This window comes from Tursiops truncatus, chromosome 1 (assembly GCF_011762595.2).
Source record: "Tursiops truncatus isolate mTurTru1 chromosome 1, mTurTru1.mat.Y, whole genome shotgun sequence".
Taxonomy (NCBI): domain Eukaryota; kingdom Metazoa; phylum Chordata; class Mammalia; order Artiodactyla; family Delphinidae; genus Tursiops; species Tursiops truncatus.
The window spans coordinates 38994370-39009097 of record NC_047034.1 but is presented as its reverse complement, the minus strand read 5'-3'; positions in this window follow the sequence as shown (position 1 = coordinate 39009097).

Sequence of the window (14728 nt, the reverse complement as noted above, 5' to 3'; positions counted from 1 at the left end):
TTCCCACACATCTTTATTTTCTTGTACTCTCTCCAGAAGTTCTGGCTCACCATACTAATTTTACTGCTTCTACAAATCCTTGATGCTCTTTCTACCTTCTGTAAAGTGGTTTTCTCCTGTTAATTCTACCTACTTGGCAGTTTGCAAATTGCCTTCTCACAAGTCCTGTTTGGCCATAGCATGGCCCTCCTGCCATGGGGGCTTCAGGGTAGGGCAGTGGTGTGGCCCTCGCTTTCAGAGAGCTGAAAATCTGCCCACTCCCCCATTCAAGAGGAGTGGAGGAAAGGGGATGGAGAAAAACACACACACACACACACACACACACACACACACACACACACACACACACACACACACACACACCGAGGGGAGGGAGGGGAGGGAGCCCAATGTGCCAGGCCTTGGGTTGGGGATTTAACCTTTTTTGTCTCATTTGATCCTCATAACATCTTGTGAGGCAGTATTGGACTGCTTTCCAAATTTACAAATGAAGCAACATGCTCCAAAAGTTAAAAAGAGTGTCTATTAAAAGTTAAAAGAATTATGAATCTCATTCCACAGATTCAGTTAGGCAAGAAAAATGACCTTATTGTTCTGTAAATCAATTTAGGTTTTATTTCAAGCCCCCATAACTACAAGTGACAGCACGTTCAACTCAGGAGATTCGGGGCCACTCCCCCATTTCTCAGGGAGTGATCCAAGTTCTGGCCAGCACTGTTCATTTAAAACTTTCTGTGATGATGGAAACCTATTTGCACTGCTCCATGCACCTAGCTCCTAGCCATAGGTGACTGTTGAGCATTTGAAATGTGGTTAATGTAACTGAGCTAATGACTTTTCAGTTTTATTTAAATTAATTTAAATTTAAAGAGCCGTGTATGAATGCCTATCATACTAGACAATGCAGTTGTGGGCAAAATCACATGGTTCAAAGGCATCTGGTGGGTCTTAGCTGAGGGCTTATCTGGGAATCGTCATTTACCATGTTGGGAACCCTGAAAATGATTCTGTTTCTATTGACATGTCCAAGGTGTTGGTCCCTGCAGGCTCCTGGGTCCCTTTTATTCCTGACCCTGGGCCTCTTTAAGACTGGCTCCCTCTTCGCCACCTCTTCACAGTTCATTGGCTCTAGGATGACACTGTGTAACATGGGACCACTAGCCATGTGCTCATGTTGAGCACTTGAAATACAGATGGTGAAGACTGATAGAAGGAAGATACAATTGCGGACCTGGGGACTGAATGCCTTGACTGGTGGTCACACCCAGAGCTGGGACATGTCGGGGATGTGATGGGATTCATCAGTCAAACCCTAATGAGTCAGGATATGTAGTGTAAAAAGTACAATGGAGGGCTTCCCTGGTGGCGCAGTGGTTGAGAGTCCTCCTGCCAATGCAGGCAGGGGACAAGGGTTCGTGCCCGGGTCCGGGAGGATCCCACATGCCACAGAGTGGCTGGGCCCATGAGCCATGGCCACTAAGCCTGCACGTCCGGAACCTGTGCCCCGCAACGGGAGAGGCCACAGCAGTGAGAGGCCCGCGTACCACCAAAAAAAAAAAAAAAAAAAGTACTATGGATTTTGAAGACTTAGTATGAAAAAAAAGAATATCACATGTCATTATTTTATTTTAGATTCCATATATATGTGTTAATGTATGGTATTTGTTTTTCTTTCTGACTGACTTCATTCCGTAAAAAAAAAAAAAAACACGTTCTGAAGAACCTAAGGGCAGGACAGGAATAAAGACGCAGGCGTAGAGAATGGACTTGAGGACACAGGGAGGGGGAAGGGTAAGCTGGCATGAAGTGAAAGAGCGGTATGGACATATATATACTACCAAACGTAAAATAGATAGCTAGTGGGAAGCAGCCGCATAGCACAGGGAGATCAGCTCGGTGCTTTGTGACCACCGAGAAGGGTGAGATAGGGAGGGTGGGAGGGAGAGGCAAGAAGGAGCAGGTGTGGGGATATATGTATATGTATAGCTGATTCACTTTGTTATACAGCAGAAACTAACACACCACTGTAAAGCAATTATACTTCAATAAAGATGTTAAAAAATGATCATATTTTAGACATATAAGGCTAAATCACATATTATTAAAATTAGTGGGGTTTTTTGTTTAGTTTCCATTGTTTTATTCTTCCTTATTCTTTTTTTAAATTTAAATTTTTTAATTTTTATATAATCTCTAAAGGTTACTTTCCATTTACAGTTATTACAAAATAGTGGCTATATTCCCCATGTTGTACAATACATCCTTGAACCTATCTTATAGCCAATAGTTTAGACCTCCCACTCCCCCACCCCTATATATTTTATACATATAACATATAAAATTAGTTTTATCTTTTTACTTTTTTAATGTAGTTCTAGAAAATGTGACATCTGTGGCTTGGCTTGAATTTCGGGTGGAGAGCACTGATCAAGGGAGTCACCGTGCTACTCCGAGCCTCCTGAGGGAGATGCAGATCCATTTCCTGAGAGTCTGGCCTCCAGGATGGGGAAGAGGGTCAAGGCAGAACTGGGAATACACATTTCACAGTGTTACTCCCCCCACCCCAGCACCTGGGCTCTCCGGTGAGTTCTGAAAGAGAAGAGGGTTCCCAGCCTGGAGCTGGACCTCCCTACAGGCTGAGGGTCTGTCCGGGGAGTGAAGTGAGGCCCAGGAGGGAGGGAGAAAGTACAGTCAGCCTCAGCCTAGGGCAGGGCCCGCCTCACCTTGTCAAAAGCTGAATCCCTGAGGAGAGGGAAGAGCAGGGGCCTGCTGAGGGCAGTCTGGGGACTAAAGTGCATTCATATGCTGACCCATCAGGGTTTGACTGATGAATCCCATCACATCCCCAAGATGTCCCACCTCTGGGTGTGACCACCAGTCAAGGCATTCAGTCCCCAGGTCCGCAATTGGATCCTCCCTCTCTTACCCCAGACCCTAGCTGAGGGCCTGGCCCTTCAAAATCCTTTGGGGAATGCTTGTAGAACACACTGGGCAAATGAGGACAGTGTCTCACCTAATCCCAGAGGCTCCCTGGGAGGCAAAGAGGAGCCACTTATGAAGCAATTTAGAAATGAATTAGTGTGTGGTCAAACAGAAGACAAAACTCAAACCAAAGATGTGAACTCATCTTTTTTGTTGTTCTCAGTCCGTCAATCAGCTTGTGTGCCCAGCACCTACTCTTTGCAGAGCCCTAATGATCTCCATGGCTGGAATGGGGAGGATAGGAGCCCTCAGGGAGCTTGGTTGTAGAGGCCGTGGGTCACTGTGCCCATGGAGCACATAAACACCTGGAGGTGGGGCACGGAGGCCTCAGTGAACGTAGTAGACATGTTGGGGAAGGTAAACTTCCATGCAAGTTGGAGTTCAGAAATCAAATTCCATTTTAAATGTCTGTAAGGGAGACCCCACTGTTTGAAGAAACCAGCAGCAAATCATTCCACAATGTAAATCCTTCAATAGTAGCATACAATTGTTGGGGGGGGGGGGGGTTCAGAAAAATCTGGATTTTTTTTTTGTGGGTCACACACTTTCTCAAATCAAAACCCACCTGAGCGTTGCAAACAGAACATCTTTAAGCAGGGATGGGGGTGCTTAGAAAACAGATGCCAGGAAACGTGGTGCGTCAACTTGCCGGTGGCTTTCTCTGAGGGACTATTCCCGTTGTCCCAGGATTTGCTTCCCTTTGGATCCCTGAGACCAGGGCAGCAGGGCTCCTGCAGCATCTCCTGAAGTTCTGTCTGGAGAGCTGTCCTGCTACTCTCATCTCAGAGCCTGTGCTGAGGCTAGAAAGACCCCACCGAGGACTCCTCCTGTCCCAGGGCCCCTAAAAGCTGCGTTGTTTGGCTATATACCTCAGAGAGCATGTCTCCTCCAGTCCCCACAGAGAGTCACACATGGGCTGGTGTTTATGATTATTGTTGCTGATGTTGGGTTAGAACCTCGAGCCCCTTTTTCTCAGCCCTGAAAAATTACGGTGACTCATGATTGTCTATAACAGTTAACTCTTGATAGGAAAATTATGCCCTAGTGATTATGGTGCAAAATCCCGGGGAGGTTGTTATGAGAGATCAGTGATACAAACTCGAACCAAGTCAAACTAATCCCATTAAGATTTTTATTGTGAGTTGTATAAATCTGGCTGTTGACAGTCGAGGCTCAGCAAAAGAAAACTGGGCTCCGCATCCCTCCTGGTCCACAGGCAGGGAGTGGCCAGAGGCGTGCTCAGTGCCTGGGCGTGTGCCATCTGGTGCAGGCAGCGCATCTGTTCTTCCAGAAATGGTCCTGAGCCTGTCAGAGTGGGTGGAGCCTGTCCTGGCCCCTGATGGAGGAGAGCTGGGAGTTTCCATTCTAGAACTTTCACTGAGTCATTACCGGTCTTTACTGCTGTTGGGCCTTCCCGTGAAGGCAGATCTTTTCCGTGGACTTGATCTGAAGTCTTCCTGCTCCGAGGTCTGGCTTCTCCATGCCCTCCTTCCAGGACTAACACAGTCCTCCGACACAGAGTCTGTGCTGGTCAGACATCACCATGGAGGATCCCTTTGGGAACCAGTCCTCTGTCTGAGGAGACAGCGTGCACCCCAGAACATTCCAAGGGACTCCTCTTAGAGCAGTGCCACTGGCAAGTGGGATCTTGCGTCAGCCTCATACGGGTACTGCCTGAATTAAGTACCCGCATTCATTTCTTACCTTCTGGGTTGTTCCCCCCAAAGGAGAGACACCTAGATAGACAAATGGCGTAGAGAGGAGCTGGAATGCATAACAGATGAAGACAAAAAGGATACAGACCACATCCTCTCTGAGGACGGGAACGGTGTGGTGATCCTCATGGTGTGTCCAGAATGCAGCCTAGAACACTGGAGCCATGGGGCTACATGTTTGAGTGAATGGATGAATTAAGACCATAATTCATGAATTAGGGTGTGCATGTATATTGACCCCTGTCATAAACATGTAATACTGACCCCTTGTGTAATGCAGCAAACTCATTGCATGAATCATCACATTTAGTCCTCGATGGCCCATTTCGCTGATGAGTACACTGAGTTTTGGGTTGAGAAATTTGCCTAAAGTCATATGGTAAGTAAGAAACAGAGGGCCCCAACCCCAGGTAAAGGCGGGGGGGGGGGAAGAAAAAAAAAAAAGGACAGAAGAAAATGTTTAACAAGCACCTATCCTGAACCAGGTTTCATTTAAAACCCTTTCATCTACCTTAAAACGATTGTCGTAAAGTTCCACGAGATAGATTTTACTCTTCTTATTGACAGATGAGAAACTGAGAGTCAGAGAGGTTAAGTGATGTACACTAAACACACACAGCCATCAGCCATTGCACAGAGACGCTGCATCACAGTTCACATGCAGTTCCACAGCCCAGAGCTCCTTCTGTGAACTGCGTGCCTGCACCCGCTGCACCCGACACAAGACAAAGGCCTCTTCACTTCTCACATCAGGAGCAGTGCAGGCAGCACATTGATCTGTAGGTTGGAGAAAGTTATCAATATTCACACCCTTTTGTTTAGGACAATCAAGAGAAGCCACCGCCCTGAGTGGTGGGAGAATGGTTGAGCCCTTCGAGGTCACTGAGGCTCCCAGCACACAGGTCTGCTTTGTTGGTGCTGAATCCCTGCTAGTTCCACCCAGAGCCACCTTGGTCCTGAATGAAGTTAACTTCTGTGTATTTGACCTCTGAACTTTCCACTTCGTGAAAATAGATTATGTTTAAGGCAATGCAGGCAGGTGTATACTGATTACTGCTTATGGGCCTGGCCCTGGGCTGTGTCCTGAAAATTCAGACATGAATAGGACAGGCCAGAGGGAAAGGCAGAAAAGTCTATGTCAGAAGGAAAAATGAATAAGTGCTAAATTGAAGCAATTGTCATGAACTGTGGGAACAATTACTTTAGCCTGGAAATATATAAGAAGGCTTCCTGGAGGAGGTGGCATTCGAGTTGGACTTGAAAGAGGAGAGGTTCTCTGGGCATAGAATGAAGGGCCAGACATTGCAGGCTGAGAAGAAAGTAAAGCTGAGACAGAAGGTCTGTTCTTCCCCCAACCACTTCCCTAACTCCCACACCTCTGGGCAAAAACTCACCACCCGAAGCCAAGGATAATTGGGTAGGCAAATCTATTTCTTTAAGATCAGGGAAAGGGATCACATCTTGATATATATTTTACCCCCAGAGCTTACAGACCTGGCAATTAGAAGATGCTCATTTAATGTTTATGGAAGAAAGAGAGAATGGATTGCATTCCTCAAAGCCAAAACAGAACTGCAACTTCAGTGCTGAAAGTGTGATTTGGGACTTTGATGATCTCTTTGTGAGTTAAGGGCTGGAAACTTCCAATCCTGTGCCTGGTCCTATTGCCATCTTTGCTTTGGCCTCTAGGAGACACAGAACTAGATTGATGGCATCTGTTAGAACTTTGTGTTCGGTTTTCGGCTATATCTCATTTGCTACCTTTGTTTTCTTTCTCTCCTCATTTTCTTGCTAATGTTATCATTTATCTTGTCTTTTATGCATTTAAAAAAGCACCGGCGATTCTGTTGGTTTTTGAATAGAGTTGGAGAAATGGTTTTTTAAAGGTGAGTGAAATCAATTGGCAAACACAGGAGCAAACCAAAGTAAAGGATTATTGCCTGCATAAGAGCAACCCTCCCGATGAAGAAGGTGGAGCGAAAAGGATGCACGGAACTCTCTGAACAAGTGCCGGGTGAGCCAGGCAGAAGGGAGGCCACCAGCTCTGCAGTTGGGACGCAGAGGGAGACTGTTCACAGCTTCTCCAAGGCCTTGGCACTGGGCGGGGGCTCACAGGCTAGCATTCTGGGGCTCGCAGATTCCGGTTCATGTGGATATGCAACTCTCAGACCCTTTAGTGAACTTAAGACAAAAGCATGAGGGCCCCAGGCATTAAGAGAAAGCGAAAATGAGTCTTCTGAAAAGTTGGACGCCAGATTATTTATGGCAGCAGCAACGCAGCTGTAGATCTCCTCCTGCTTCCTTCAGCATTGTTTCTAGGTGAATGGACAGCCAAGCTAGTTGAGGAAAAAGTCAAAACGAAGTAGGTCTAGCATCGAATCTTCACTCACCGTACTGCCAAGAACAGATTCTGGGCCAAACAGATCTGGAAAGAGGAGGAAGACTCTCTCTCTCTCTCTCTCTGTCTCTCTCTCTCTGTCTCTCTGTCTCTGTCTCTGTCTCTCTCTCTCTCTCTCTCTATCTATCTATCTATCTATCTCTATCTCCTTCTCTCCCTCTCTCCTTCTTCCTCCTCCTGTGAGAGGTTTGGGAATGGGAGTGCAGTTTGGGGAGATGATGGGGAGCCAGGCCTGGGCCCTGAAGAGGCTACCTCCACCGGTCCCCCCAGCTCCTCAAGACTTTAAGATTTACTCACATCTTAGCAGAGTCCCAGGTAGCAACCCCGGTGTGATGGCCCAGCAAGATTTCTAACTGCAAGTAGGATGACATTTGCATCAACCATAGTGTCTTGCTTCTTCCTCTCCCTTCCCCACGGAGGGGCCAGGGCTAGCCAGGGAGAGGCTGGCTCGGCTAGGAGTGGACCAGGGGTGAGTTCCACAGGTAAAAGGAAACTCTGGGACCAGAGAGGAGGACTGAGCTGGAACCTCTGCAGAAGAGCAGAGTCCAGGAGGGGCCAGGTGGGCAGTGTGTTTAGAGCTGGTACTTTGAAGGGAAGCAGGTTGGAATTTTGGAACAGAGGGCAGGGACCTCATGATGACCCCTGATCATCCTCTGTTGCTGCAGAAGTGGGGGCGGGCTGGCCTGGATTATAGAGAGTAAAGACAAAACCTTCCCTTTTTTAAAAAAAGTATTTATTTATTTTTGGCTGCATTGGGTCTTCGTTGCTACCTGCGGGCTTTCTCTAGTTGTGACGAGCGGGGGCTACTCTTCATTACAGTGTGCGGGCTTCTCGTTGTGGTGGCTTCTCTTGTTGCGGAGCACGGGCTCTAGGCACGTGGGCTTCAGTGGTTGCGGCTCACGGGCTCTAGAGCGCAGGCTCAGTAGTTGTGGCGCACGGGTTTAGTTGCTTTGCGGCATGTGGGATCTTCCCGGACCAGGGCTCAAACCCACGTCCCCTGCATTGGCAGGCAGATTCTTAACCACTGCGCCACCAGAGAAGTCCCTAACCTTCCCTTTCTAGGTCGCTCTGCATCCCTGGCTGAGTCTGCTGAGCTCCCTTATTTTAACATGGGATCCATGAGGGCAGGGTTTGTGCAAAGCAGCAGGTGTGACAAAAGAGCCTATGTTTGAGGCCAGGCAGACTTGAGAATGAATCCCAGCCCTGCCACTTACTAGCCGTGTGGTGTTAGGCAAAAGACTTAACCTCTCTGAGCTTCATCTTTCTATTCTATAAAATGGGGATAAGAATATCTATACCACAGTGTGTTCAGGAGGACCAGTTGACATAGTGATTGTGCAGCGTAGAGCCCATTGTCTCCCTGTGTGATGCATCCGCAAACAGGAGGACAGTCTCTCCCAGCCCCATGTGGGAGAGCTACTGAGCTGGGGGAGGGCCCAGGCACAGTGCCTGTATAGCTGTTGGATCCATTTATCTATCTATCTACCTATCTACCTATCCATCCATCCATCCATCCATCTCTAGCTTCTGAATGTGTGTGTATATCTCTATCTCTGTCTCCATCTCTGTATCTGTAGGATTGTGGCTCTGACCCTTAGTTAACTTAGCTTCATGATGGCACCATCAGCACCAATGGTCTGTCCTAAGACTCTCTGTTAATTTGCTAAAGCTGAACAAAGTACCACAGCCAGGATGGCTTGAGCAGCAGGCATTATTGTCCCACAGTCCCAAAGGCTTGCAGTCTGAGGTTAAGGTGTCAGCAGGATTGGCTCCTTTTGAGCTCTGTGAAGAAGAGGCTGCTCCAGGCCTGTCCCCAGGCTTGCGGTGGCTTGTGGGATCCTTTGGTGTTCCTCGGCTTCTGCTGCACCACCCTGATCTCTGCCTTCATGTTCGCACGGCATTCTCCCTGTGTGTATGTCTGTCTCTGTGTCCAAAGTTTCCCTTTTTATAAGGACACCTGTCATATTGGATTAGAGGCCCATCCTACTCCAGTAGGACCTCATCTTAACTAATTACATCTGCAATGACCCTATTTCCAAATAAGGCCGCGTTCTGAGGTTCTAGGGGTTAGGATTTCAACAGATGAATTTTGGAAGACAAAGTTCAACCCATAATGGTCTCCCACTCTTTTATCCAACTGCCCTTGCATTCATGACACAGCCGTGTAGGGTCATGACCACAAAATGAAGTGGGGTTTGGGGGATTTGAGTCAAATGAGAACGTAGAACTTGAATCCCCAACCTTGATTTGCTAGGACCTAAAAAGTGGGTGGTTAATGTTATCTCTTGGACCTCATCATCTTGAGTTATTTATGCCTGTCTCCCGCACGTGTAAAAGAGAGAGAAGTACCAGGGTACCCTTAGCCCATACACCCCTCCCAGGTACTACAGCCCCTGATCTAGGGCTCAAACACAGATACCGCCCCCAGCTTGTCCTTCCTCCCAGGGAAATAAGACTCGTGCTGGTGGGAGGAGTTTGGAGACTGTTAAAGTAACCAAACGGAGACTTTTCACTTTGGAATTGGGAATCTGAATGTTGCAATAAGACCAAACGTTCTAGCCTTGCAGGAAGGCTTCTCACAAATTATCCTGATCCCGTTCAAATTCCTTCTTATTTCAGCCTGTAGCCTCAGCACTTGTGCCTGAGCGGGTGAATGCACTTGAGAATGAGTGTGAGGGGACCCTTCCCCTTGGTGAACTCCAGTAATCCTGCAAAAGTAAAGGAACTCTGTCTAATATGGGAGTGATCAGCAAGTTTAAAGAGTTCATTTGTGGAGCCAGTAAATATGAAACTGTCTGTCACCTGTGACTGTGTCCATGGAAGATCTAGGGGTGTTTACTGTTTCATTACACATCCAGGCGCAGAAAGGGTATGTCCTACTTTAGAGCTCAGGTTTCCTAGACGGTGAAAGTTTCCGTGAATGGAGGAAACCTCAAGGGTCCTCGCATGTGATGTGTGCTCTGGGTGCTATAAGGTGTGGAGGCCTCTGCATTGTGCATCACTGCAGGAAGGGGCACAGCTCCACAGCCCCTGTCAGCTCCAGGGTAATGCGGTCTTAGTGCCAGACCCTTAGGAGCTCACAGGAGGTCCAATGCCTTCCTACCTATCTCTCCATCACTGTGCACATGGAGGCCGCCTCTGGAGAGTTCCGTTGGTTGGGGAGTCCCTTCTCTCAGCCACCCACCCGTCCCCCGACCTTTTCCGACTCCACCATCCTCTCAAGAGTCCTGGCTGTTTCCTCAAAGAATCACAGTGGACCTTTAGTCCCTCCGAGGGAGCAGATGGCTGACTTTTCAAGCCTTGAGAAGGCAGCATCTACTGGACTCCCAGACAACAAGCTTCCTTTTTGCTAATGCCAGCTACCACTCACTGCACAAATTTGAAATGAAATTCAACGATTCATTGGAGAAAACAAAAACAGAAACAAAATTCTTCTACCCGGGGTGCACAGGAAAAGGAGTGAAATAGGTGAGGGTAACTGAAAAAGCTTCCTGCTCTCCTTGTGTGCTCTTCGTGTGTATTGTGTAAGAAGGTTGTGTTCATTCATTCAAGAGACAGTTCCTGAGCTCCTGCCATGTGCCAAGCACTGTGCTGAGCTCTGTGGGGACGCTGAGGTGAATCAGCCATGAACCCTGCCCTGAGGGGCTGATAAGTTAGTGGGGGAATTTGGACATTTACACAAAAGGCTAATTCAGGGTAGAAAGTATTTCTTATAATCAGAGCAGAATGGAGATGGAGCTATGTTGAGAAAAGAGTTGAGCACTTCTGGCTGGGAGGCTCAAGGAAGGCTTCCTGGAAGAAGTGGCATTCCTCAGGCCTTTGCTGCAGGGATAGCATTTGAACCAGTGGAAATGGGCATGGGGGAAGGAGAGAGCAATCCAGTCCGAAGGCAGCATGAACAGCTTCTGGAGTGGGGTGGATGGTGGGCACGCAGCACTGGTGTCCTTTGCCTGGAGAGTGAGGGCTTTAGTAAACACATGTGACGCAGCCCCACGCGTGGCATTGTGTTTACGCATCTGTGCTACGTGCACAGGTGTGTTCGTGTTTGCATTGTGTCCGGTCTCATCATGTGCCCCAATTACATGCCTGTAAGGTAGCTGGAGCACACTTCAGACTGGGTGGCAGGCCAAAAGGAAGGCCTCGTTGGCAGTTCTGTGAAAATTGTGTCTGCTTGAATAGATTCACCTGACATTTCCAGGGAGCACAGGGAAGGCCCCTTTTATTTGTTCTGTCCCCAGGACCAGATTCATTGATTGCCCTTTTATAGGCTCTGAAGGGGAAAGAATGGCCAGGCTGTAGGAGTTTTCATCTTTGTTAGCACGGAGGGGCTTCTTAGAAAATGCTCCTGCAGACAGGCCACATCTGGAGCCCAGCCCGCCCCTGGGCTCGGGCATGAACCCAGCTGCCTGGGGAAGATGGTCAACTTTCCCCTGCGCAGCCAGCATCTTCCTGGCTGTTCCACTCACACCTAAGGTCTTTGCCAAGAACCCGGCTCAGGTGGCCACTCCACTGACCATATAAAACACGCACAGGGGAGTGGAGCAGAGCTGGGCTTGGGTTTTACTGCCAGTAATTGCTTGTGCTGTCCCTGTCCTTGAACAGTTCTTGATGTAAGTAGCTCTCTCTGGGAGCAAAGTCTGGGTCAAGCCAGAGTGGATGCCTGCCACCTCATTACGGGAAGATTCTCTGCGCGCCCTGCGGAGGCTAAGGCCTTGTGCTTCTCGGTCCTGGGAGCACAAGGATGGACACTTCACTTCTGGCATGGGGGACCCTGCTTGGCCACTGAGTACCTGGCATTCCCTCCTGCCCCTTCTAGGCATGGCTGCCCTTGCCCACACCTACCAGACTCCTCTGAGTTACTGGTCCGACCACAGTGTAAATGGAAAGCGGACCTCAGTGCCCCCTTGTACCCATCCCCGCACATATTCCCTCCCCACTCCCCTAGCACCTGCCGTTCTCCGGGACCTTGAATTCCCAGAGAGGAGGGACCACGCTTTCTGCCTCACACCCAACCTTCTGTGTGGTCCTGACATCACTCGGGTTTAGTACTGTTTGTCAAATGAGAGGTAAGAGAGGGAAAAGAGCAAGCGCCCATCAGGGACACCCCCGCCCCCCTCCCCAGCCATGCTCAGGCTCTTCCATTAGTGCTGATGCGTCCTTGAGCCTCAGTCTTCTCATCTGTGAAATGAAAACAATCGCATCTACCTGGGCATTGCGGGAAGAATTAGCCACTGTGCTTAGCACATATTACCAGTGAGCGCTCTTACTGCCTTCCACCCACCTGATAAGAGGGACAGTCTGAGACTTAGGAGAGCTGGCCGGTCCCCAGTTCACGCTGCTGTCTCCTGGCTGTGGGGCCTGTAGGACATGCCTACCCCTCTCTGGGCCTCAGTTTCCTCATTTGTGACACAGAGAAGTTGAACAAAGTGAGAACTGAGGTCCTTTCCAGCCTTGACAGTTTGTGGTTCTAATTAGATCGTTCGGCAGCAACCACCCACGTTCTGAGTCATCAGCCGTGGCTCACATAATCCCAAGTAGTGACTAAAGCAAAGGTCATTTTTGTTTGACTTTCAAATATTTTGCTTATTTTATGGTAGATTTTACTTTCCACGTTGCATTTTGCTCAGGCAAATACTAAAGGTTGTTTGCTTTGTTTGCATCCCCTGAGTACACCCGTGACTTTGGGTAAGGAAGGGGCGTCATCACGCCCTCTGGGGAACATTCTCCGCCTGGCACAGTCCTGGCTGTGAATTTTGTGAAGCTGATGGCGGCAAAGGCTGAGTGAGTCTGGAAGAGGCTTTACCTCTTCCTGTTTCTACAGAAGGCTTCATCGAAAAGGGGAGATTTTCAGGATGAATGAAAATAGTGACAATGAGGAGTAGAATTAATTGGTGAAAAGACAGGATCTGGGGCCCAGTTCTCTGGATATGAATCTCAATTATACCACTTAACCTCTCCAAGTCTCAGTTTCTTCATCTGTAAAATGGGGCCAGTGATAGTACCTACCTTAGGGTTATTGTAAAGATTAAATAAAGTATAACATGCAAAGAGCAGGTGGCACATCTTCTGGCTCTCGGTAAGCATTCAGTAATGCTGCTGGTGATTATGATTATCGTGGGGGGAGCGTTGTTTAGGGGTGGCGTGGCATAGGAACAGGCTGGAATTGGAATTAGCAGCCTCCAGCATAGGGGAGAGATGCAGTATAGCCTGGGAGGGAGGATGTAAGGAGGGGTGATCATAAGGGGGTGAGTGTGGGCAGGGAAAAGGACCCTGACTCAGAACTACAGGGCAAGGGGGTCCCCAGGGGGTGGACGACCGAGGAGAGGCAATGAAGCCTCAGAGTTGGGAGCCCTGAGATTTGTCTTCTGATCACTTTCCTTCTCTTATATTGAATATCTTCAGAGCAATCAAATTAGGGTGTTTTAGCCTTTTTTTTTTTGGTTATGGAAATTGTAGCCAAATGGACTCTGTCTGGGCCTCAGTTCCCCGGGTACACCTCTGGCTCAAGTGGCACTAGAATTTGGCTTTCCAGCTCCCAAAAGCCAGCCCCAAGACTCCGTCACTGTCCTTCTGATGGACGCTGCTTGGTTAACCAAAAATCCACGCCCCAAGAAGTTCGTTTTCTCTGTCTGGCCTGTGACCTCCATGCATTTCTTGAGGTGAAGGTTAAACCCCCAGGGAAGAGAGACTTGAGAGGCCTGTAATTCTTCTCTGCCAGCTTTGTTAGCTCCTCAGGTGGAGAAGAGTCTGCCAGCTGCAGGAGACTTCAGATTGGAAGTTTAGAAGAAAGGGTTTTTTCACCAAAGGCCTGAGCTGACAGTTCCTTTCCCCAGAGAGGCTGGCAGGTCTTGCTTATTTCGGGTCCTTCTCAGCAGGCGCCCTCTATTTTTCCCTCCACCGTGGGCTGGCAGGGAGGCAGAAGGGAGGGATGTTGATGTCTGTGGTTTTCTCCAAAACTGTCAATGCCGATGAGATAAATTCCCGTCTCCAGACCAGGCGCCGCCCCACCTCCCTGCTTTCCCCCTCCTCTCACTTGCACCTGGGAAAACCCAGACCAAGCCCCTCCCTGACCTACATTCAGCCCCACAGACCTCTGCTCACTGGGGAGGGAAAGAGAGCTTGAGTTTGCAGCCTAGCAAGGAGAAGGCTTCTGAATGAATCATTTGCTGTCCTTGACTTTGCAATGTATGTATAGGAAGAAAGGGTCCTGACAAGGTGCTCTCCATGTCTGAGAAGGAATGAGCAAGTGGAATTGGATTGAAATAAAAGCAGACAAAGCTGTGTGTGTAAATGAAATTGACCATTGGATGATTAAATACAGAATTGACTCTATGGCCCTTTAAGAACAAAAGTAGCATTTAGGGTTGGAAGAGCCAGGGACCTTGCTTCTCCCAGCCTTTGTCCTCATCTACAGAAAGTAAGAATACTTGGCCCACATACACTGCGGGGCCACTGTGATCCCAAAGGAGACACTGTGTGTGCCAGCTTTCTGTCAACCGTAAACAGGGAGCAAATGTCAGTTGTCATATTGTTAATAATGCCAGGCGTGATGCCCGTTGCATTGAATGGTTGAGAAGGTCACTGGCCTGAAGACGAAGGACTGGACCAGGTGACCTCCTGAGGTCCCTCTGAC